Source organism: Dama dama, chromosome X, assembly GCF_033118175.1.
Source record: "Dama dama isolate Ldn47 chromosome X, ASM3311817v1, whole genome shotgun sequence".
NCBI classification, from domain to species: domain Eukaryota; kingdom Metazoa; phylum Chordata; class Mammalia; order Artiodactyla; family Cervidae; genus Dama; species Dama dama.
In genome coordinates, this window is record NC_083714.1 from 35037931 (window position 1) to 35060810 (window position 22880).

Sequence of the window (22880 nt, forward strand, 5' to 3'; positions counted from 1 at the left end):
ACAAAGATCTGTATGCAAATGTTCACAAAAGCTTTATTTGTAAAAGCCAAAAATTTAGAACAAATCAAATGTCTGTCATTTGGGAACTGATAAACAAATTGCAGTACAGTTGCACAATGGATTGCTACTCAGCAATAAGAAAGAGAATGAACTACTAACACAACATTGGAGGGTATCAAAAGCCTGATGATTAAAATAACTCAGATACGAAAGACTACATATTATATGTTTCCCTTTATATGGTATTCTAGAAAAGGCAAAGCCACAGAGACAGAAAACAGATCAGGGTGTGAGAGGGGACTGACTTCAAAGGGGCACAAATGAACTCTTTGATGTGGTGAAAATAGTCTGGAGCTTGACTAGGATTTGTAGTAATGTGACTGTTTATGTTTCTCAAAACTCACTAACATGTGTACTTTAAAAGAGTAAATTTTACCTTATATAAATTATTTCTCAAAAATCTAAAAAAAAAACAAAATCTAATTGAAAAAATTATAAAGCACACAGTTGTGCTTTGGGATCCTGCTGCCCATTTGGGGCCTCTGCCAGCCCGTCCGCCCGTTGTTCCTGACTGTCCACGGCTTACTCTCTGCACCTCCCAGCACCATGGTTCCCAGACCTGTCCTGCTGAAGTTCTCTGACCTTCCCTCTACCAGTCTCAATCAAATTTACCTCTCCATCTTGCCTTCCCATAACATGCAGTTTTCAGCTAGGTTACCAAAGTGAAAATTTTCAGCCCTATTTTTCAAAAAAAAAAAATCCTCCTTTTAGCCCTTGTTGTTGGCCATTTCCTATAGTTGCTTCTTCCACATTAAGGTAGCTCAGTGGGCCCTTCTGAAGAATACACGTTCGGAGCAGGTATCAGCTCTGATATTGGCAAAAGAGTTAGTTGTGGGGTGGTCTCAGGACTCCTTTGACTATATCATGCCCAAGACAAAACTCTAGGTATAAAATGGTCTCTGACTACAGATATGGAAAGTACTATAATACATTAGGAACACCTGAGAATGGGCTACCTGTGGAATTTAGTTTTCCACTTTAAATATAAACAAGCTCTTAGTTTTAATACTTTTCACCTAATGATGACTGCACCTTTATCCTTGTAAACTCCTGCAACCTGTATGTCTCTCTTAAATTCCCAACTCTGCTACTTCCACACTTTTCTTTGTTCATGTTCCAAGGTCCTCTTATTCTGGGAGAGAAAACGCTAACCCTTATGCTAAAAGTAAAAGTACATCTCTAGCAAATTGCCACCTCTAACAAAACCTCTATGACAAAAAATTTCAAAGCTCCAGGTTTTATGTATATGCTGCAATTAGATTTCTAGAACTTACCCATCTTGCATAACTGAAACTTGTACACTTTGACTAATAGCTCTCCATCTCTTCTTTCCAGACCCCCTGGCAACCAACATTTTAATTTCTGTTTCTATAAGTTTGATTGTTTTAGATAGCTAATAGTACTTAAAAATTGCCAAAAAGGGTGAACTTTATGTTAGGTGTCCTTATCATATTAAACAAACAAATAAGGTGGGAGAGAACTTTTGGAGATAATAAGTAGGTTTGAGGTGTTGATTGTGGTGATGGTTTCAATGAATATATACTTACCTCCAAACCCATCAAGTTATATATATTACATATGCAAGCTTTTTATTTGTTAATCATATCTCAACAAAGCAATTTTTAAAGAAAAAATGGGCAGTTTATAGCTTACTTATTCCAAGCAACAGTGGACAATAAAAGGACTAGACCCTCTGATTTCATTATTACTAAATTTGACCTATGTGTTTTCAGGGTTGCTCTGAGAGAAAAGAGAGTGTTCCTGAATAGATTATTATATTTGTCTATAATTAAAAGAAAAATCTTAAAGGAGATATCTATTTTATCTCACAAATTTAGATTTTCAATGAGTAATTTTATGCTGAAAATATCAAGGAACTTTATTTTAAGTTAAAAATATGTACATATACCACTTAAAATATGTGTATATATAACATATATACTGTATATAATGTGTGTGTGCTAGTAGCTCAGTCATGTCTGACTCTTTGCAACCTCATGGACTGTAGCTCACCAGGCTCTTCTGTCCATGGAATTCTCCAGGAAAGAATACTGGAGTGGGTTGCCATTTCCTTCTCCAGGGGATCTTTCCAAATCAGGGATTGAACCTGGGTCTTCCACATTGCAGGCAGACTCTTTACCACCTGAGCCACCTATATCTATAGTCTATATTAACAACTATGCATATAGACATTAGATTAACATTAACTTATTAGAAAGTGAAACATAAAATCAGGTTGCATAACATACCTTAATATTAGGCATTAGGCACATAATGTGCAGTGAACATAATAAAGAGGATATTTATGTCTCATTTTATTTTCTGTCATCCTATTTACATTATTCTTTGATATGTTCATAGGCTATAGATTACCTTCAAACCTTCTTGTCAATGACATTTTCTAAAGAGACACCCACATCCTAGGAAATCAATATTGTGCTTGGAGTTACAAGAATGTTTTAATCTGTTATGGCTGTTCACCTCTTATCAAAAACTCTATATCTTATTGAGCCAGACTCTGAAGATTCTTCTTCTGCCAATGTTTAATTTGCAGAACTTTCCAGCCATAAAAAGTAAATTACTTCTTTAATGAGAATGAATAAACATGCATCTTTGCTTAACTAACTTAGCAGTTCTGTAATTAGCTGAGACATATTCCATTCATAATTTTACAACCTTATCAATATTCAACAAATATTTGAATATTTTTCAATTACTTACTGTGTGAAAAGCCCTGTACTAGGTGCTAAAATGGTGTTACAATGGTGCATATGACATCATCCCTGGAATCAAAGATACTAGTAGGGTTAGAAAGCATGTATGCAAATAACTGTAATAAAAGCACTTAATTGTATATGTGACTCCAGTCAAGTACTGCTGAAGTTCAGAGAAGGAATAAAGAAATGCATAATGTACCATATGCCATTGGTTCATGGAATGGCAATAGCCATTGAGGCTGAAATGAAGGTTGTGTGAAGATGAATACATTGTCATCAGGCTAGAAATTTAGGTTGGCATCGACTATGAAAAATCTTGGATATTGCAATAGAAAATCTGACAAATAAATTAGATGTTTTCCAGTACACAAGATACTCAGTCCCTTCTGCTGCCATTGACCATGTTCCCTCATTCACTAGGCACTTTGACTCACAGCCTTCGCCTTTTCAGACCCAACACCTTCATCCTTGGTTACACCAATGTCCAAAATGGACAACTTTTCTAATACACTGGCCTCTATTCCTTTCAGTTTCAGTTCAGCCATTCAGTCATGTCCGACTCTTTGGGACCCCGTGGACTGCAGCACGCCAGGCCTCCCTGTCCATCACCAACTCCTGGAGTTTACACAAACTCGTGCCCATTGAGTCAGTGATGCCATCCAACCGTCTCATCCTCTTTCGTCCCCTTCTTCTCCCATCTTCAATCTTTCCCAGCATCAGGGTCTTTTCCAATGAGTCAGTTCTTTGCATCAGGTGGCCAAACTATTGGAGTTTCAGCTTCAGCATCAGTCCTTCCAATGAACACTCAGGACTGATTTGCTTTAGGATGGACTGGTTGGATCTCCTTGCAGTCCAAAGGACTCTCAAGAGTCTTCTCCAACATCATTATTCCTTAATCTTTGTTAACTCCCCACTTCCATGGCAGAATTCTGTACTTTGTCATTACCAAAAATTGCTTCATATTTGACATCTTAAATTACTATTTCCCACTCTATCAATAGACACTCATTTTTCCAGTTCTTTCATTCTGTTACTCTTATTACACCTGTACTTTGATGGTACCAAGATGTCTATTGGTCCCCTCTCATTACTCCCTTTTCTATGTAGCCTGGATCCTATGGTCTGTAATGTCCATATTCTTATTGGTATCTTCCCTTACTTGAAACATAATTTTATATTCATACCTCCTGGCAAAAAATCAACTTCTGGATCAGTCAATCAATTTGCTTCCTCTACATCAATTCCAAGGTTGCTGGGGAAACAAATTCTGCAATATACAGAAAATTTCATGATACCTTCCTAATTTGCTTGCTGTCTCAACTGGGTCTTCCACATTACTTGCTGAATTTCTGTATCTCCCTGGTCTGCTGTTTTTTTCCATTCCCACCCTATGCTCTCATTTTCAGAATATAATTTCAACTCCTGCTTCACAGAGATATCAGAAGCCGTCTTAAGGAAAATTTCTCATTTCCTTGTCTTCCAGCTACTAACTTACCATTCTCCACTTCCAGTATATAGTTGGTAACTGAAGCCATGAGAAAGATTAGCATTATCTAGGAGATAGTATGTACATAGTACATTGATTTTCAGTATTTCAGGTATAATCTGGATCACCTAGGATGCTGAATTAAAATGCAGATGTTGGGATGTTGTGAGATTCTGAAATGATAAGTGTTAGTCTCTCAGTCATGTCCAACTCTTTGCAACACCATGGACTGTATGGACTGTATCCTGTCAGGCCCCTCTGTCCATGAGATTCTCCAGGCAAGAATATTGGAGTGGGTTGCCATTTCTTTCTCTAGGGGATCTTCCCAACCTAGGGATCGAAGCTGGGTGTCCTGCATTACGGGTAGATTCTTTACCATCTGAGCCACCAGCGAAGTCATAAGGGGCGATCAATTAAATTTACATTTGTACTGAGCACCTTAGGGCATGATGACCCAAGTGATCTCAGAATCACACTTAAAAAATAATGATGTAGAGTGAGCATAGAAGGGAGATAAGAGCAGAACCTTGAGGCATACCACTATTTAAGAGGAAATCGTATGAGTGATCCAGTAGGGAAAGTTAGAGAGGAAAACCAGAAGAGCATTATGCTATAAAAAGCGGGGTGGGTATTATAAACACATGGAAGCAACCTAGATGCCCATCAGCAGACAAATGGATAAGGAAGCTGTGGTACATATACACCGTGGAATATTACTCAGCCATTAAAAAGAATTCATTTGAATCAGTTCTAATGAGATGGATGAAACTGGAGCCCATTATACAGAGTGAAGTAAGCCAGAAAGATAAAGAACATTACAGCATACTAACACGTATATATGGGATTTAGGAAGATGGTAATGATAACCCTATATGCAAAACAGAAAAAGAGACACAGATGTACAGAACAGACTTTTGGACTCTGTGGGAGAAGGCGAGGGTGGGATGTTTAGAGAGAACAGCATCGAAACATGTATATTATCTAGGGTGAAGCAGATCACCAGCCCAGGTTGGATGCATGAGACAAGTGCTCAGGCCTGGTGCACTGGGAAGACCCAGAGGGAGCAGGTAGAGAGGGAGGTGGGAGGGGGGATCGGGATGGGGAATACGTGTAAATCCATGGCTGATTTATGTCAATGTATGACAAAACCCACTACAATATTGTAAAGTAATTAGCCTCCAACTAATAAAAATAAATGAAAAAACAAACAAACAAAAAAAAGCGGGGTGGGAAAGGGAATTTCAAGTAGGCAGATGAGGTCAATAATGCCAAATACTCCAGAGATGTTAAGAAATAAGACTAACCAGTTCTGTTTAGTTTATACTAAAAAGGTGGGAGAAGTAGTTAATGGTTTGCTAAAAAGGATTTCACTATGAGGAAAAAAAACCACTGCAGTGGTTTATGGAGAAAATTGGAGATAAGGCAGTGTGTGCAATAAATACAGACTTTTCAAGAAGTGTAACTACAAAGGTGAAAAGATTAGGGCAGCAGTTGGAAAAGATCATGAGATTCTAGACTGAAGACTCCTGGAAGGCAGGGACTGTGTTTGGTTTGGCCCCTAGGACCCAGTCCAGTCCCACTACATGTTTGCTAAATGAAATAACTCCTTCAGCTGTGTGTACTTACATGTTTCTCTCTGTGATACCAGTTTGATTGCAATAGTCCTCAAAGACTCTTAGTGGCAAAGTCTGAGGAGGCAAATAATTGATGACCCCCAAAATGCCTAAAGTCACTAGTGACTGAGAAAGGAGAAAGGGGAGCATTTCATTTACAACAGTTTAGGAGCTAGCTCAGGGGCCCCTACTGCCTTTTTTTTTTTTTTTCTTTTTGGTTCAGTTAATGATGGAGTCAGAAAATATGTGAAAAAAAGTAGGAAGAAATAAGTGTAGAAATGTGGGTGGGGCCAGATCACAGAGAACTTGGAATTCCAGGTAAGAAATCTGTTATGCCAGACAAAGGTTTTTGAGCAGAGAAGAGACAAAATCTATAGGTTAAGTGGATGTTTCAAACTTCAGTGTCTTAGACCCTACCTGCCTCATGGGAACTATACCTCTTTCTTTCTGCTCATAGCATCTCTAGCCACGTTGCGAGAGCCAGTGGAATGGACTGGTCAAAAACAGGGGCTTGAGAGTCAGATAGACTTCCTTTCTTGCATATCTGGCTCTACCTTTTACTCATCGGGTATCTTAGTGAGTCTTCATTTCTTCATCTTTAAAGTCAGGTTGAGATTCAGGAGATAATGTGTACAAAGTATTTGACATAGATTAAGCACAAAATACAAGTTGGCCACCATTAGTGTTATTATGGAGAATTATGGGGAAGTCCTTCTGGTGTGCCCTCTCTCCAGAGAGCACCTACTTCTCAGCCAGAAGCAACAATTTTCTTTTCTCAGAGCTTCACATTTTTCAAGATGGCAATAGCACAGATCCTTTTAACCATTAGACTAAATGCATCTTAAGCATATCAGATGATACCCCATATGTATAATTAGGGTGAAGATGAAAAGCAACTGTTGCTAAAGCTTGACTACTACTTTGTCACTTCACAAAATGGAGTTGCAATGCTTGCATTCTAAACCCCTTTTTAATGTTTCTATTTCCAGAAAGCTTGTAAGAGACTCAGGCAATGTTGGCCAATGGTATTTTTCCTATCTCAGCTGACACAGACATGCTCAAATTGAGAAAGTTAGAATATAATCCAATATGGAGTAGTTTTTTGATGGTTGAATAAAAAACATATTCTCCTATAGATGGTCTGTCCACCGGACAGCTGAGATTACAATGTGAGACTCCCCAGTGCCTTGCTTCCAAATTAGTGACAGCAAAAGAGGATGGATCTATCTTTGCATTTAGTAGGGCATTAAAGAGTCTGCTAGTTATCCATCACCCATCACCAAATTTTATGTATTTTTCAAAGGATTGAGCTATAAAATGCCTTTTGTGGGCACATGGCGCTTAAAGTGAGCATGTTGTTAACGATTTGTTTAGCTGATTGCCTTTAGCTAAGATACAATTACCCATCAGGCTCTGCTTCAAGTCCTTGGACATCAAATGGGGATTTTTAAAGCAATTAGAAGGCATCACCTCTTGCTTTTGAGATCCCTGAAGCAATAAGCTGATGTTTAAAGTATTTATAATTCAGTAGTGACTGAAAGGACAAGTTGTCATGCATTTCTTGTAATACAACCACATCGGGTTGCTTTTCTTTAGAAACTTTTTAATTGTGCTAGGAAGACTTCAACAATTTCCACTTCAGGTATGGATTCTAAATCCTCAGTATTACTTCATGAAAGGATTGATAACATCTTTGTTTAAAACTCCGTTTTGAGTACCAAAAATATTAGAAACTGAATTTAGTAGTAGGAACCATAAATATACAGCATATTCATCTTTTAAGAAAACTAACAGTAAGGGAATGGGGAGATATCAGAATAAGATATTTAATCTGGGGTAACTTTCCTAGTAGATGAACTAGTAGCTTCAAGAACTGTTACAGAAACTAGAACATAAAAATAATGACCACTTCCTAATACTTCTGTTTTAAGTAGGCCATGTTTTTCCCCTTTGGGTTTTTTCCCATCTTCAAAAATTCCTCGATTATGAGCTTGTCAGCTACATAACTTGTGGGACTGGGTGCAAATTGAAGATGTGAGGTACCTTGTTCAAAAACTATTAAGAGTTTCAAGATGGCAACAGGAGAGCATTAAATCAAGTGCAGGGCCTTTCGAAATGTGAAACCCTGTGTGACTGCACAAGTCACACACTCATAAAGCCAGCTCTGTTCCTAGCTTTTTAGAATCCCAGTCCAGGAATCTTTGCAGAAAAATGTCACGTTTTAAGTGAGTTAACAGTCCAATGAGCTTCAACATTCTGCAATGACTGGGACTTCTATTATCACTTTCATCTCCTGTCCTTTTCTTAATGTTTCTTATGCTATATCTTGAAATAGAGCAATGTGTTTATTTTGGTATTGTAAGAATTTTCTATGTTTTGCTTCCTTTCAGATTTTTGTCTTTGATCCTTGTGTTTAAAAAATCTTGCAAAATCCCTGGGTGTGCACTGAACTTTGATGATAAAGCCCCCAGTCGGTAAGTGTTTACTGTCATTGGGACTTCTCTTCCTTCTAGTTGGAAGGTCTGTGCTAACCAACTTGATGTTGAAGAGTGCATGCATGCTTTTTGTTTCTATTTGCTTTTCTAATCAAGAAACATACACAGCTCTTCCTTCGTTTGTGATTATGAGTTTTTAAACTTGAATTTAGAGCTCCTTCTCCCACTTTGAATCTAGGAGCTCCCTTTTTGATGCTAATCCTGTCTCTACACATAGCTTTATTTGCTTGAGTTCTTACAGCTTAAAGCTCAGATTTTTATCAATATTCCTTAATTTGATTTTCATATAATTAATGCTAAACTTTTCATATAACAGCTTGGCTTAGTTAAATGTCTTTTCCAGGTTGTGTTAATGCTGTCATTAGGAGCTCTTAATGCAGGTTTGTCAGCATTGATATATACATTTGGAGACTGACTGCATTGTTCAAAGAGAAAATAGGAGCATTCTTGATATCCCTGGTAATGTGTTTTCTTCCTTGGCCTTTTCTTTTATAAAATCGTTTGTTTAGAACTTCATTTTATTTATTACTTTTACGTACTTTCACTATCTCCACAAACCCTGCCCTACCATCTATCTCAGTATCCCTGAAGCTTTTTTTAAACAGTAAGTCATGTTTTGCCTAGTACAAAATGACACCTGTAGAGAGTTATCTGGAAAGAGTTCTTTTAAGGTGTGTTAAATGCAGTGATGCTGTCAAGAAAGACCTTCCATGGGGACACTACTGATGAGGAAAAAAATGACTTTTCTTGTCCTTCCTTAACTTCCTATCGAAGAACCCAGACTCCACCTTTGCTGCAAGTCTGAGACCAGACTTTGTAGGTAGTGAAGAGTTAATCATTACTCCCAAGTAGAATCTACTAACTCATCATCAGTATTTTTGACATGAACTCCATCATTTTCACTTCCCCAGCACCACTTTCCCCCTTACCAACAGGAGAAACTCACTTGTGGTAGAGCTCAGGTTGCTGGTCACAAGTGTGGAATATGAAGCACAGTAGAAGTGGTGAAGTTCCCAAATAAATTAACCTGGGGTTTGGGCTCTCTGTGAATGATACATAGCCATATTATTTGCTTATCATACTCTTACAGGGCACTCAAGGTCTTTTACTTCTTGGCTGGCTATCAATTCAGCTCAGATTCTCCAAGGTTCGCCATACTTTCATAAAGCAAGTTGATAACAACATATTGTAGTTGCAAGTTTGACAGTCTTACAAGACTCAGTGTATATTTGGTAGAAGCCTTATATTTGTGTTATATAACATAAAAAAAGAAAACCAAGGACTTTAAGCTGCCCTCTGAAGGTGGTTCCCCGCTACTGACTTGCTATCCCCCACCTGCTAACCTCATGGCTTGGGGTGGACTCTGGGTGGAGATCAATTACAGAGGAATTCCATCCATCTCATTGGATAGCAAGGACGGTCACTGAAGGTCAGGGAATTTCAAATAGGTTTGGGAAATTCTGGGAACTGTTGACTACTCTGCTTTCAGGCAAAGCTACTGTAAGATGTCTGATTCCTCTGACACTGAGATGTGGCATTTATGGTTTTACCTAATGCAATTTGTGTGATAAACAGTCTGAGAGGGCTCCCAAGCTTGGCTCAACAGCTGTTACTGATCATCCAGTGGAGCAGAGATGTATCCATGGTGATCTTCTCGTTTCAGCCAGAATAGGGATTCCCATAGGGCTTAATGGCCTGACATATTTCTAGCATCCTTAGTAAATAAAATACTGCATCACACAGGGGGAAATCTGAACCATCCTTTCAGAGAGAGAGTGAAGGTAGTGATATTTGTTATATTATGTCAGCAGGGGGTAAATAGTAAGAAGAGATTCAAGTTGGAGGTTATTAAAACACCTCTATTCTTTGAAGTGTCTCATTTTCTCCATTCTTTAATCATGTAAATGACCAATGAACAACCTTCCCAGGGGTATGCGATTGATTGCACATTACAAATGATGAGAAGGATGCTATGTTGGGGGAGACAAATAGTAAAATAAGCAAATTTTATGGGGAGGCATTTTCTCATTTAATGTCCTGTTAGTTTGGGAACATTTAAGGGAGGGGGGGGAAATGACATACTTGTGACAATTTGGAAAACATCTGTAGCTGGGTATGGGTGAGTGTAGGCCAGGGATTTGATTATTTCAAGCATAATGAGAAAGAGATTAAATCTTTCTTTCCCTCCCCCTTTCTCATCTCTTCTAAAATATATATTTCCCAGATGAGGCAACAAAAATGGTACTGGCTTTGAGAGAGAGAGAAAGATAACCTGTAAAGTAAAAGGCATGGTCATTGGAAGCCTCTACAAAAGGAACATGTCACTTGGGAACAGTGGAGCAACCTATTGGTACCTCTCAATGAATAATTTAACAGTTTGACTAAATGCCACTTTGGAAATCACAGAGGTTCTGATCCAGACATAGGAACAGAGGACATTGTATTGGGGGTAGTAACATGAAAAATCAAGGGTGGTTGTGTAGAGCAATGGGGATTGGGCATGGAAGTGGATGCCCGTAATGATAGAGTGCTGACAGGGTAGACACAACTGAAATCATTTGGAGCCACAGAGAAATAAAATGGCTATATTCATTTCTGATGAAAAAGAAGCCTCTGATAAAGAAGAAGCCAGAGGCTTCTTCATCTTCTCCTTTTCTTTTTCTTGTTGTCGTTGTGTTAGTTTCAAGTGTACAGCAAAGTGATTCAAGTATAATACACATGTATGTATTATTTTTCAAATTCTTTTCCTATTTAGGTTATTGCAGAGTATTGAGCAGAGTTCTCTGGGAAACTAGAGGCTTCTTGAAAGGGCTTTAGATTCCATGATAACAAAGGAGGATGACTTGGTGACCACATGATCCATTCTAGTCAGAGTCTGTGGATCAAACTGAAGCATTGGCTCTCAACCTGAGTTTTTTTATTTAGTAACTATGAATGGAAATAAAGAAAACAGATTTTTAAGATCTTCAGGAGATTCTGATACATGGCCAGGCTTGACAACCACTGTTCTAGAAGGAAGTAAATGCAAAAACGACCTGAATTCTATCTAGGCTATATTATTCAACTGTTTTTTTCTAAAGAGTTATATAATAAACAAAGAATTTGCAGATGATTTCTGCTTGTAAATCTGTGATATTTGAGCTAAAATTCCCTTCTATTTTCAAGACAAAGTGTAACTTCAAGACGGTATAGTTTAATCAGCACCCAGTGGATCAATCAGAGAAGGCAATGGCACCCCACTCCAGTCCTCTTGCCTGGAAAATCCCATGGACGGAGGAGCCTGGTAGGCTGCAGTCCATGGGGTTGCGAAGGGTTGGACACAACTGAGTGACTTCACTTTCATTCTCCACTTTCATGCTTTGGAGCAGGAAATGGCAACCCACTCCAGTGTTCTTGCCTGGAGAATCCCAGGGATGGGGGAGCCTGGTGGGCTGAAGTCCATGGGGTCGCAGAGTCGGACACGACTGAAGCGACTTAGCAGCAGCATCAGCAGCAGCAGTGGATCTATTGCTGTTTGGTGACAGACTACTCAGATATTCAGCATTTTTATTTATTTGTTTGTTGCTTGTTTGCTTCTTTTGGCTATTGGTGGTAGGATTTTTCTGAATTTTTGGCTTGTTTTCTAAAGATGGGAAAAGACCAGTTTTGAACAGTTAATCCTCTATCCCTTGTGTTGGAGGGAATAGCAAACATTATATGCGTTCATCCCTGGGTCAGGAAGATCCCCTGAAGGAGGAAATGGCAATGCACTCCAGTATTCTTTCCTGGAAAATTCCGTGGACAGAGAAGCCTGATGGGCTACAGTCCATGGGGTTGCAAAGAGTCGGACCTGACAGAGGAACGAAGCACAGGCATGCATATGTGTTCATATAAATGGATTAAACCTCAGATGACAAATACAAGTAAAAGATATTGGCAGTCTCTATTCACAATAGCTAAGAGGTGGAAGCAGTCCACGTGTTCATCTATAGATGAACTGATAAACAAAACATGGTATGTACCTACTGTGGAACAGTGCATGCATGTGTGTGCTCAGTCGTGTCCATCATGCACCTCTGTCCATGGGATTCTCCAGGCAAGAATACTGGAGTGGGTTGCCATTTCCTCCTCCAGGGGATCTTCTCAGCCCAGAGATCGAACCCACATCTCCTGCATTAGCAGGCAAATTCTTTACCACTAAGCCACCTGAGAAGCCCCCACAATGAAACAGTATGTGGCCTCAAAATGAAAGAAGATCCTGACACATGCTACAACACGGGTAAAGCTTGAGGGCATCATCCTAACCAAAATAAAGCAGTTACAGAAAGACAAATATGGTATGACTTCACTTATATGAAGTATCTAAAAGTAGTCAAATTAATAGAAACAGAAAGTATAACGGTGGTTGCCAGGAGCTGGGGGGAGGAGGAAATGGGGAGTAACTGTTAATAGGTATAGAGTTTCAGATTTGCAAGATGAAAAAGTTTTGGGAGATCTGTTTCACAACCACGTGAATATACTTAACACTAGGGAACTGTACACTTAAAACTGGTTAAGTTGGTAAATATTATGTTATGTGGTTAAAACACAATTAAAAAATAACATTGGCAGTTTCTCACAGCCCAGCGAGCCATACAGGACTTTCTTTTCCAAGCACATGATAATTTTTGAACTCTGGCATACATTTGTCCTCCAACAAGTTGTTTTAAAATAGTCTTTAGACATCTTGTAAGTTATTGAGTGTATAAACTCTTCAGTTTTCTCCTTGAAATCCACAGCTTTTCTATGGTTCCCCTTTCAAAATATTGAATGCACAATGGATTTATTTCTTAACTTTTCTATTCTGAATTTTACTGTGTCATGATCACTGTGAAACAGGAAGTACCAGTGGGAAATGCAAACTTCCTGTTCTTCCTTACTTTAATCCCAGATAGCCTACTTTAGCTCCTATGCACCAAAATAACACTTCTATATTCTTGGCACTTACATCTCCCAGGTAATCATGATGCTCTCACCCCCTCACTGTTTATCTCGCTGCTGGTGCTTATTCAAACTCATGTTCACTTCAATTATTTTTTATAAGAAGTCTCTGTAATCGATCTTTTATTTACTCATGGCACTGCACTTTTCAGAACTCTCTCCAATTTGTTCTGCCTTTTTTGGACCTGAAGATCCCTGAACAATGTCTTTGCTATTTCAGGGATGAAAGTGGGTTATGTAAAAGTATACAGAAATTCATTTCTGAGTGAGAAAATTTTCTTTTGCAATTATCAATAATTAGGAAAGAAGGAAATAAATTAGAAAATAAATAATTATCAAAAATAAGGAAATTTTGATAATTGTATAGTCTAAAGGCTTTGTCTTTTAGAATATGAGCATAAGAAAAGTTGTGGACTTTTGCTATCTGTTGAATGAGAAAATGCATAATGACCAAAAAAATCCCCTATGAATTCAGTACAATTGTCTTATCTTATAGTAACATTCAGATACATTTGAAGAATAAGAAGATATGTATGTGAAAGGTTTATCATTTATTCAATCTCTCTATAACATTTATTGGATATATAACTCTAGGCAACTTCTCCAGCACCATCCCACTTACTACTCTCCAAGAGCTCTGTGATCCAAAGTCTAGAGAACCATTGTATAAACCAGTCTATATAGGTACATATCACTTAACTCCAGAGAGAAGGTTATATAATCTATCCTAGAACACCTCCAGCAAAGGGGATTCCACTGGCTTGCACTTCTCATTCCACAAGCTAATGTAGCAGCACTTAATAACTCCTCTGTTTTAGGCTCGCTGCCAGCCTCAGACATCTGTGTCAGTGAAACTCAGGGCAGTTTTTCATTTCTCCAAGCTTCTGTTTCTCCCCGAGCTGATATATTCAGTCATTTCTGGGGATGGCCTATATGCCCTACCCTCATGTTGCAGAGATGAACAACAGGTCACCAGTTATAGGGATAAGGATTTAGAGACACCAGGTGTCACATCAAATGCATCAAATGCTACATCTGCAGAAGATGAAAACTCTTAATTAAAAAAGATAGCATGCACCCCAATGTTCATTGCAGCACTCTTTACCGTAACCAAGACATGGAAGCAACCTAAATGTCCATCAGCAGATGAGGGAATAAAGAAGATGTGATACTTATATAGAATGGAATCCTACTCCGCCATAAAAGAGAATGAAATAATGCCATTTGAAGCAACCTGGATGGACCTAGAGATTATTACACTAAGTGAAGAAAGTGAGGCAGAAAAAGACAAATATTATACAATATCACTTATATGTGGAATCTGAAAAATAGTACAAATGAATCTGTTATGTACAAAACAGAAACACAGACATAGAAAACAAACTTATGTTTACCAAGGGGGAAGGAGGGAGGGATAAACTGGGAGTATGGGATTAAAAGATACACACCACTGTATGAAAATGAACAAGGATTTACTATATAGCACAGGGGACTATATTCAATATCTTGTAATAAACTATAATGGAAAAGAATCAAAAAAGAATATACATATATATTTGTATATATAACTGAATCACTTTGTTGTACACCTGAAACTAACACAATATTGTAGATCAACTCTACTTTGATTTAAAAAAAATCCAGTGCTATTTATTGTCATTACATGCATTGATCTTAGACAAGTTACTTAAGCTCCCTGAGTTTCAGTAACTTTGTCTGGTAAATGGAGGCAAAAGCAGTGGACAGGCCAGCATAGAGCTTAGATAATTAAGATTCTAGCTCTGGACTTACGTTTTCTAAAAGCTGCAAAGCTGATGAATAGCTGCCCTCCTCTTTGAAATCGTTAATAAAGTTGTTAAAGAAATTGTGCTTAATGCTGACCCCCGGGTGGAGAGTTTCACCCAAACTAGAACCAAAGTATTAACTATTAACTATTCTTAGAGTCCTTGTAGAACCTTAAAATTCACAGGAATTCCCTTTATTCAAGTATTTTGATTTAAAAATATTGTATGATTACCATTTCTTAACTTTTTGGTGAAAGAAAATGTAGATGTAAATGTAGTGTCATGAAAATAGCACTGGATAAAAATCAGATGATAGCTTCTATTGGCTGATTTTATGACCTTAGATAACACTCTTATCTTGTCTGAGACTCAGTTTCTTCATTTTTAAAATGAGGTGATGGAATAGCTGATCACCAAGGCATCTTGCAGCTCTGCTTTCTCAAATTCTGTGTTCAGATTTGCATTGCAGTCAACAGACTAATGGCATTACCTTAGAAAACAAATGTTTAAGATATAATTTAGAGTAAAAGTGATACAATCATATTAGGCCAGTAATTCTCCAAACAGCTGTTTAGCACTATTTCACTATGTAGACTTACACTTATAAACTAATGATTTGCAAGGTAATAAATACTGGAAATCTGAGCCAAGATCTTGGTCTCTAACATCAGTCTCCACCTACGGGAATTAACAGAGAGAAATGACTGCTTTGGGGGTGAGGACAGAGAAGGTACAAGATGAGCCTGGGACATTTTGTCATAACAGAAAGCAATGAAGTACTCAAAAAATAAAGGGAATGTGTCACAAGGACACAGAAGCTGACTCGGATGAGCTCCCACTGGCCAAATCTGGGACAATCTGAGCATGATGATAATTAAGTAATAATTATAAACCATTGTGGAAAAAGTAGGAAATGATGAGGTCCTATCAATAATAAATAACCAGGGAGAAGGGATAGTTGTTGCCAAGAGTTGAATACTAAATGCTATCTGGTAAATGTGGACAAGGTGCTGGAGTTGAAAAGTTAGTATTTTGTCAGCATCATAATGAATATTGGATAAAATGAAAATCAATGGAAGGTAAATCTAGGTGGAAATTTTGGTGAGGAGCAGGATATTTGCATGGAATTAGAATGCCTTTGTACCGACTGCTTACTAGTTGCAAGGGGGAAAGTAGTAATTATATAGTGAGGAAACTGGACAACTATTTGGTAAGGTGATGAACATTAACTTCACTATTGATGGACAGATGAACATTGTGTGCCTTCAATGTGATGCCCTGAGAAGATTACAACACTGATGTAGTATTCAAGCCTAGAGTGCACAGCATGAATCTAATTATGGATCAGACAAAATCTCCCCCAGAAAGAAATACTGAAAATGTCAATGTCATATAAAATCAAGACAGCCTGTGGAGTGTTCCAGATTAAAAGAGGCTAAAAATCATGACAACCATTTACAATACCTGATCCTAGACTAAATTCTGCCCTGGAGGAAGGGAAATACTATAAAGTGTGTTATGAAGTAAGCCAAAAATAGTGCAAAATAGATATATGGATGTTAGATTAGATAAAAGTAGCATATCAATGGAAATTCATGAAGTTGGTGACTTCCCTATAGAGTCATACACTCTATTTAGTGTATGAAGTATTTAGTGGTAAAGAGACATGATGTATGTAAGTTACTTTCAAGAGGTTTAGGAAGAATGGATAGGAAGAGAGAGACAGACAGAGACAGAAATAGAGAGAGGAGGGAGGGAAGAAGCGGGAGAGAGAGGAGGGACAAATGAGATAAAATGTCAAAAAGAGGTGAAGGTAGATACAGGTTATATATGTATACTCTATGCTATCTGGCTTTTGCAACATTTTTGTATGTTCGAACTTTTTTCTAAGTGAAGAGAGGAAAAAAAAAACTTTTAGTAGTAAAACTTTTCTTAGATACAATCCCCAAAACACACCTATAAAAATATTGGTAAATTTAACTTCATCAAACATAAAAACTTCTGCTTTTGAAAGACACTGTGAAGAGAGTGAAAAGACAAGCCATATATTAGGAGAAAAGAGTTGTAAAACATATGAGACTTGTATCCAAATAAAAGACTTGGATCCAAAATCCATAATAATTTGCAAGATGGTAAACACTGGAAATTTTTAAAAAGCTGAGCCTGGACCTTGGTCTCTAACACCATTCTCTACATAAAGGAACTAGGGCAATGCAGAGAATGGCAGAAAATACAGAATGCTAGAAGTACAGTAAAGAACTCTCAGCACCAAATAATAAAACAAAGCAAACAAAAAAAAAACTAATGAAAATGGTAAAACTATTTGAACAGACACATCATCAAAGAGGATATACCCACAACAAACAAGCACATGGAAAGGTGACAAATCTCATTGGTCAGTAGAGAAAGGTAAATTAAAACTACCATTTACTTCTTCACACTCACTAAAATTGCAATTTTATTTTACAATTTTAGTGGGAATTTAAAAAGCAGTGCAACCACTTTGGGAAATATTTTGAGATTTCTTTAAAAAAATCAAACTCAAACTTACGATCTAGCCACTCCACTGCTTTAACCCAAGAGAAGTTAAAGCATATTTCCACACAAAGGCCTGTATAAAAGTGTTCATAGCAGCTTTATTTGTATAGCCAATACTTGGAAACTGTTCAAATACCCATCACCAGCTGAATGGGTAAACAAAATGTGATGGGAAACTACTTAGCACTAAAAGGAATTAGCTATCGATACATACAACAAGTTAGATAATCTCAAAATATTTATACTGAGTGAAAGAAACCAGACAAATGAAAGCACATACTGCATGATTCCATTTATAGAAAATTCTAGAAAACGGAAACTAATCAGTAGTGACACAGAGCAGAAGAATGATTGCCTGGAGCAGGAGAAGAAGAGGGGAGGGAGGAGAGGGACAGAGTCAAAGGTTCATGAAGAAACTTTGGGGAGTGAATGGTAATGAATATTATCTTGATTGTGGTGATGGTTTCATGAGTGTGTAAAGATGCCAAAATTTATCAAAATGGACACTTTAATTATGACCTGTTTATTCTGTGTCAATTATATCTCTATAATTTTTTTTAAAGTGGCTAAGGACTTCCTTGGTGGTCCAGGGGTTTAGACTCTGCACTTATAACGCAGGGGGCAAGGGTTCGATCCCTAGTCAGGGAAATAAGATCCCACATGCTGTGTAGTGCAGCCAAAAAATAAAAATAAAAAGCCACACAGTTATAAAATATTTTATTTATTTATTTATTTGGAGGCTAATTACTTTACAATATTGTATTGGTTTAGCCATACATTGACATGAATCTGCCACGGGTGTACATGTGTTCCCCATCCCTCTGGGTCATCCAAGTGCACCAGCCCTGAGCACCCTGTCTCATGCATCGAACCTGGACTGGTGATCCGTTTCACATATGATAATATACATGTTTCAATGCCATTCTCCCAAACCATCCCACCCTCACCCTCTCCCACAGAGTCCAAAAGACTGTTTTATACTTCTATGTCTCTTTTGGTGTCTCGCATACAGGGTTATCGTTACCATCTTTCTAAATTCCATATATATGCGTTAGTATACTGTATTGGTATTTTTCTTTCTGGCTCACTTCACTCTGTACAGTAGGCACCTCATCCACCTCATTAGAACTGATTGAAATGAATTCTTTTTAATGGCTGAGTAAGGTTCCATTGTGTATATGTACCACAGCTTTCTTATCCATTCGTCTGCTGGTGGGCATCTAGGTTGCTTCCATGTCCTGGCTGTTATAAACAGTGCTGCGATGAACATTGGGGTGCACGTGTCTCTTTCAATTCTGGTTTCCTTGGTGTGTATGCCCAGTAGTGGGATTGCTGGGTCATATGGCAGTTCTATTTCCAGTTTTTTTTTTTCTCCACCATGTCAAGTTTATTATTCCAATGGCACTAATACAGCTGGAGGTGCTCAGTGACACTGTGTGGGAGGGGTTTCCTGCCTTCTAGCTTCTGTCCAAAGAGAACATCTACCTGCTTGTTTCTTCCCGCTTTCTGGAGGAAAATCCACTATGGGCCATTTACCCAAATAAACCTCTTAATGCGTTTATTTTTAACTTTTTTTTGACATTATGTTTCCCTCTCAACAAAAAAGTATTGGTTGTCCCATCCCCTCCCCCATCCCCACCGGCCAGATAAGTCCCTGCTGCAAGGGCACTTCTGTTGCCCCTGAAATCTGGAAATAAATATCGAAAGAAACGGCATCAAGTGTTCATGTTGAGCGATGGCACGAAGTGGGCCCCAGAAACCTGTCATGCAGAGCATTACTGGGTCTGGACAGCCTCGAGGTGTCATGGAGAATGTGGGGGCTTGTTGCTGTGGTCACTGTCCCTGGGCACGAGGGCTGCGCCAAGTCCCACCCGATGGCAGGCTGAGTGGAGGCCACCTACAACTTGTCCAGGAAGTTGTCCAGGGCTGGGATGCCCTCTTTCAGGCCTTTGCGCTTGCGCGTCTCCGCCACCACTTAACTGGGGTGGCTGGTGTTGTCAGAAGGGTCACCGGGCAGGATCTGCCAGTGGTCGAACACACACTGGGGGAAGGCCTGGCCACCCGTGTTGGACCTCAGGTCAGCAGTGAAGCCGAAGGACTCATTGACAGGAAGGTGGGCCTTCACAACAAACATAGGGGTGCCGGCCACCTGGGTCTCCTCAAAGATGTGACCCCGCTTCCTGTTCAAGACACCATAGATGCCACCAACCACTTGTTCCGGACACTGGATCTCCACAAGATAGATGGGCTCCATGAGCTGGGGCTGGACAGTCAGCACACTGGCATACAGGCAGTGCCGAGCTGTGGGGATGACCTGGCCACCCCCACGGTGGATAGCATCAGCGTGCAGTGTCACATCATGGACATCAAAGCGCACACCCCGCATGTTCTCCTCGCACAGCGCCCCCTCCTTGGTGGCCCACTGGAAGCCAGCCACCACACTGTCCTTGATCTCATTGAGGTACTGCACACCCTTGGTGATGTCTGTGCAGATGTTGGGGCCTGTGCCATCAGGGCCGAAGCACCAGATCTTATGGGCCTCGGCCACGTCCCACTCGTACTTCTCAGCCAGGTAGCAGGCCCACTGCTTGAGCTCCTGGTGAGCGGACACCTCGCCCTTGTCGATGTCCTCAGCCAGGCCATCAGGGAAGGGCCGTGCCTTCATGTAAAGCCTATTGTGCTTGTTGGGGGACTTGGACAGGCAGAGCACGTTCGACTCCTCACTGACAGTCTCCTGGTACGAGACAACTGGGTCAGATTTCTTGATGGGGATGCAGGCGTGATCCTCCTGCAGATCCTTGAGGCAGATCTCCAAATGCAGCTCCCCAGCCCCTGCAATGATGTGCTCCCCACACTCCTTGATGATGCACTGCACCATGGGGTCCGACTTGGCCAGCCGCTTCAAACCTTCCACCAGCTTGGGCAGGTCGGCTGGGTTCTTGGCCTCCACAGCGACCCTGACAACAGGGCTCACACTGAACTTCATCACTCACATGTTGTGGGCATGCTCAAAGGTGGTGATGGTGCCAGTCTTCACCAGGAACTGGTCCAGGCCCACAAGGCCCACAATGTTGCCACAAGGCACATCCTCGATGGGCTCCACGTAACGGCCCATCATCAGGATTGTCCTCTGGATCAGCTTCAGGTACAGGTCCTCCTTCTTCCCAGGAGTATAGTTGGGTCCCATGATGCGGACCTTCAGTCCAGTGGACACCAGCCCTGAGAAGACCCTGCCGAAAGCATAGAACCGACCTTTGTCAGAGGTCTGCACCATTTTGGAAATGTACATCATGAGAGGGCCTTTGGGATCACAGCTTTTAATGCCCATGGCTGCCTCATCGTCTGGGGGCCCCTCGTACAGGAGCTCACAGCGGTACTTCTGGGCCGTCACAGGGGAAGGCAGGTGGATGGTGATCATCTGCAGCAGGGCATCCCCAGCAGGCAGTCAGCGGCGCATCACAGCCTTCAGAAGTAGTTTGCCCTCCTTGTCTTTATCTTCACTGTCCAACTTGATGTCCAGTTTTTCAATTAGTTTTGCCATCTCCTCTTTCTTGAAGTTCATGATTGCATCAAACACCATGAAGATTGGGTCCAGGATGAGCTGGCAGAACGTCCGTGGCAGCTTCTTGCCATCAGGGCTGTTGGCTGACTTGCTGAACTTGCCAGTGGCTGGATCAAAGTATCGGTCTCCCCAGAGCTTTTTCATCATGTCCTCCACCTTCTTGGCCTGCTCAGCAGGCCCTAGCTGCCCCTCGCCCTTGGCGGCAAACTTGGCCACATACATCTCTGCAAACTGCTTCAGGGTAAAGGCCCAGCCATGGAGACCAGACCCAAAGCCAACGGTACCAAGGACAGGGTCGATCATGATGTTGCCCATGGGGATGCTCTCGCCCTCGCCATAAGTGGAGATAATGACGTTGACATTCTCCCCGACGTGCTGGAGGGTTTGGTAAAGCTCCCCAGGCTCCAGTTGCAGCTCAAGCAGGGCCTGGTCCATCTTGTTCATCATCAGCACTGGCTTGATGCGCTCAGCGATGGCTTGGCACAGCACCATCTCTGTCTGCACACACACACACCTGACATGCAGTCCACCACCACCAAGGTACCATCAGTGACACGGAGTGTGGCTGTCACCTCTGAGGAAAAGTCGACATGCCCAGGGGAGTTGATGAGGTTGATGAGGAAGCCAGAGCCATCCTTGCTCTGCTTGATGAAATTCAAGTCGTTATCTGAAAGCTCGTAGAAAAGGGAGATGGCCGTTGACCTGATGGTGATGCAACGCTCCTGCTTGTCCTTCCGGGTGTCAGTGGAGCAGATCTCCCCAGCCCGGGCAGAGGCGATGATACCCGCCTTGCACACCAGGGCGTCCATCAGAGTGGACTTGCCATGGTCCACGTGGGCAATGACAGACATGTTCCGACGTTGGCCTTCTTGTCCATGATGGCCCAGATCTGGTCTACTGTGAAGTTCACCATGGTGGCAGATGGCAGTGGATTCTCCCAGGCAGATCCGAGGAAGCTAGGTCGCGCCAAGGATGGCAGCGACGATGGCGGAAGAGCTATTTCCAGTTTTTTAAGGAATCTCCACACTGTTCTCCATAGTGGTTCTACTAGTTTGCATTCCCACCAACAGTGTAAGAGGGTTCCCTTTTCTCCACACCCTCTCCAGCATTTATTGCTTGTAGACTTGGATAGCAGCCATTCTGACTGGTGCAAAATGGTACCTCATTGTGGTTTTGATTTACATTTCTCTAATAATGAGTGATGTTGAGCATCTTTTCATGTGTTTGTTAGTCATCTGTATATCTTCTTTGGCGAAATGTCCCTTTAGTTCTTTGACCCATTTTTTGATTGGGTCATTTATTTTTCTGGAATTGAGCTGCAGGAGTTGCTTGTATATTTTTGAGATTAATTCTTTGTCAGTTGCTTCATTTGCTATTATTTTCTCCCATTCTGAAAGCTGTCTTTTCACCTTGCATATAGTTTCCTTTGTTGTGCAAAAGCTCTTAAGTTTAATTAGGTCCCATTTGTTTATTTTTGCTTTCATTTCCAATATTCTGGGAGGTGGGTCATAGAGGATCCTGCTGTGATTTAAGTCAGAGAGTGTTTTGCCTACGTTTTTCTCTAGGAGTTTTATAGTTTCTGGCCTTATGTTTAGATCTTTAATCCATTTTGAGTTTATTTTTGTGTATGGTGTTAGAAATTGTTCTAGTTTCATTCTTTTACAAG

The 22880-nt window shown here is 40.3% G+C and overlaps 1 pseudogene; it reads right to left on the minus strand.

Moving 5' to 3' along the window:
- Window positions 1-19549: 19549 nt before the first annotated feature.
- Window positions 19550-22153, minus strand: LOC133051834 (elongation factor 2-like; annotated as a pseudogene).
- Window positions 22154-22880: the final 727 nt, after the last annotated feature.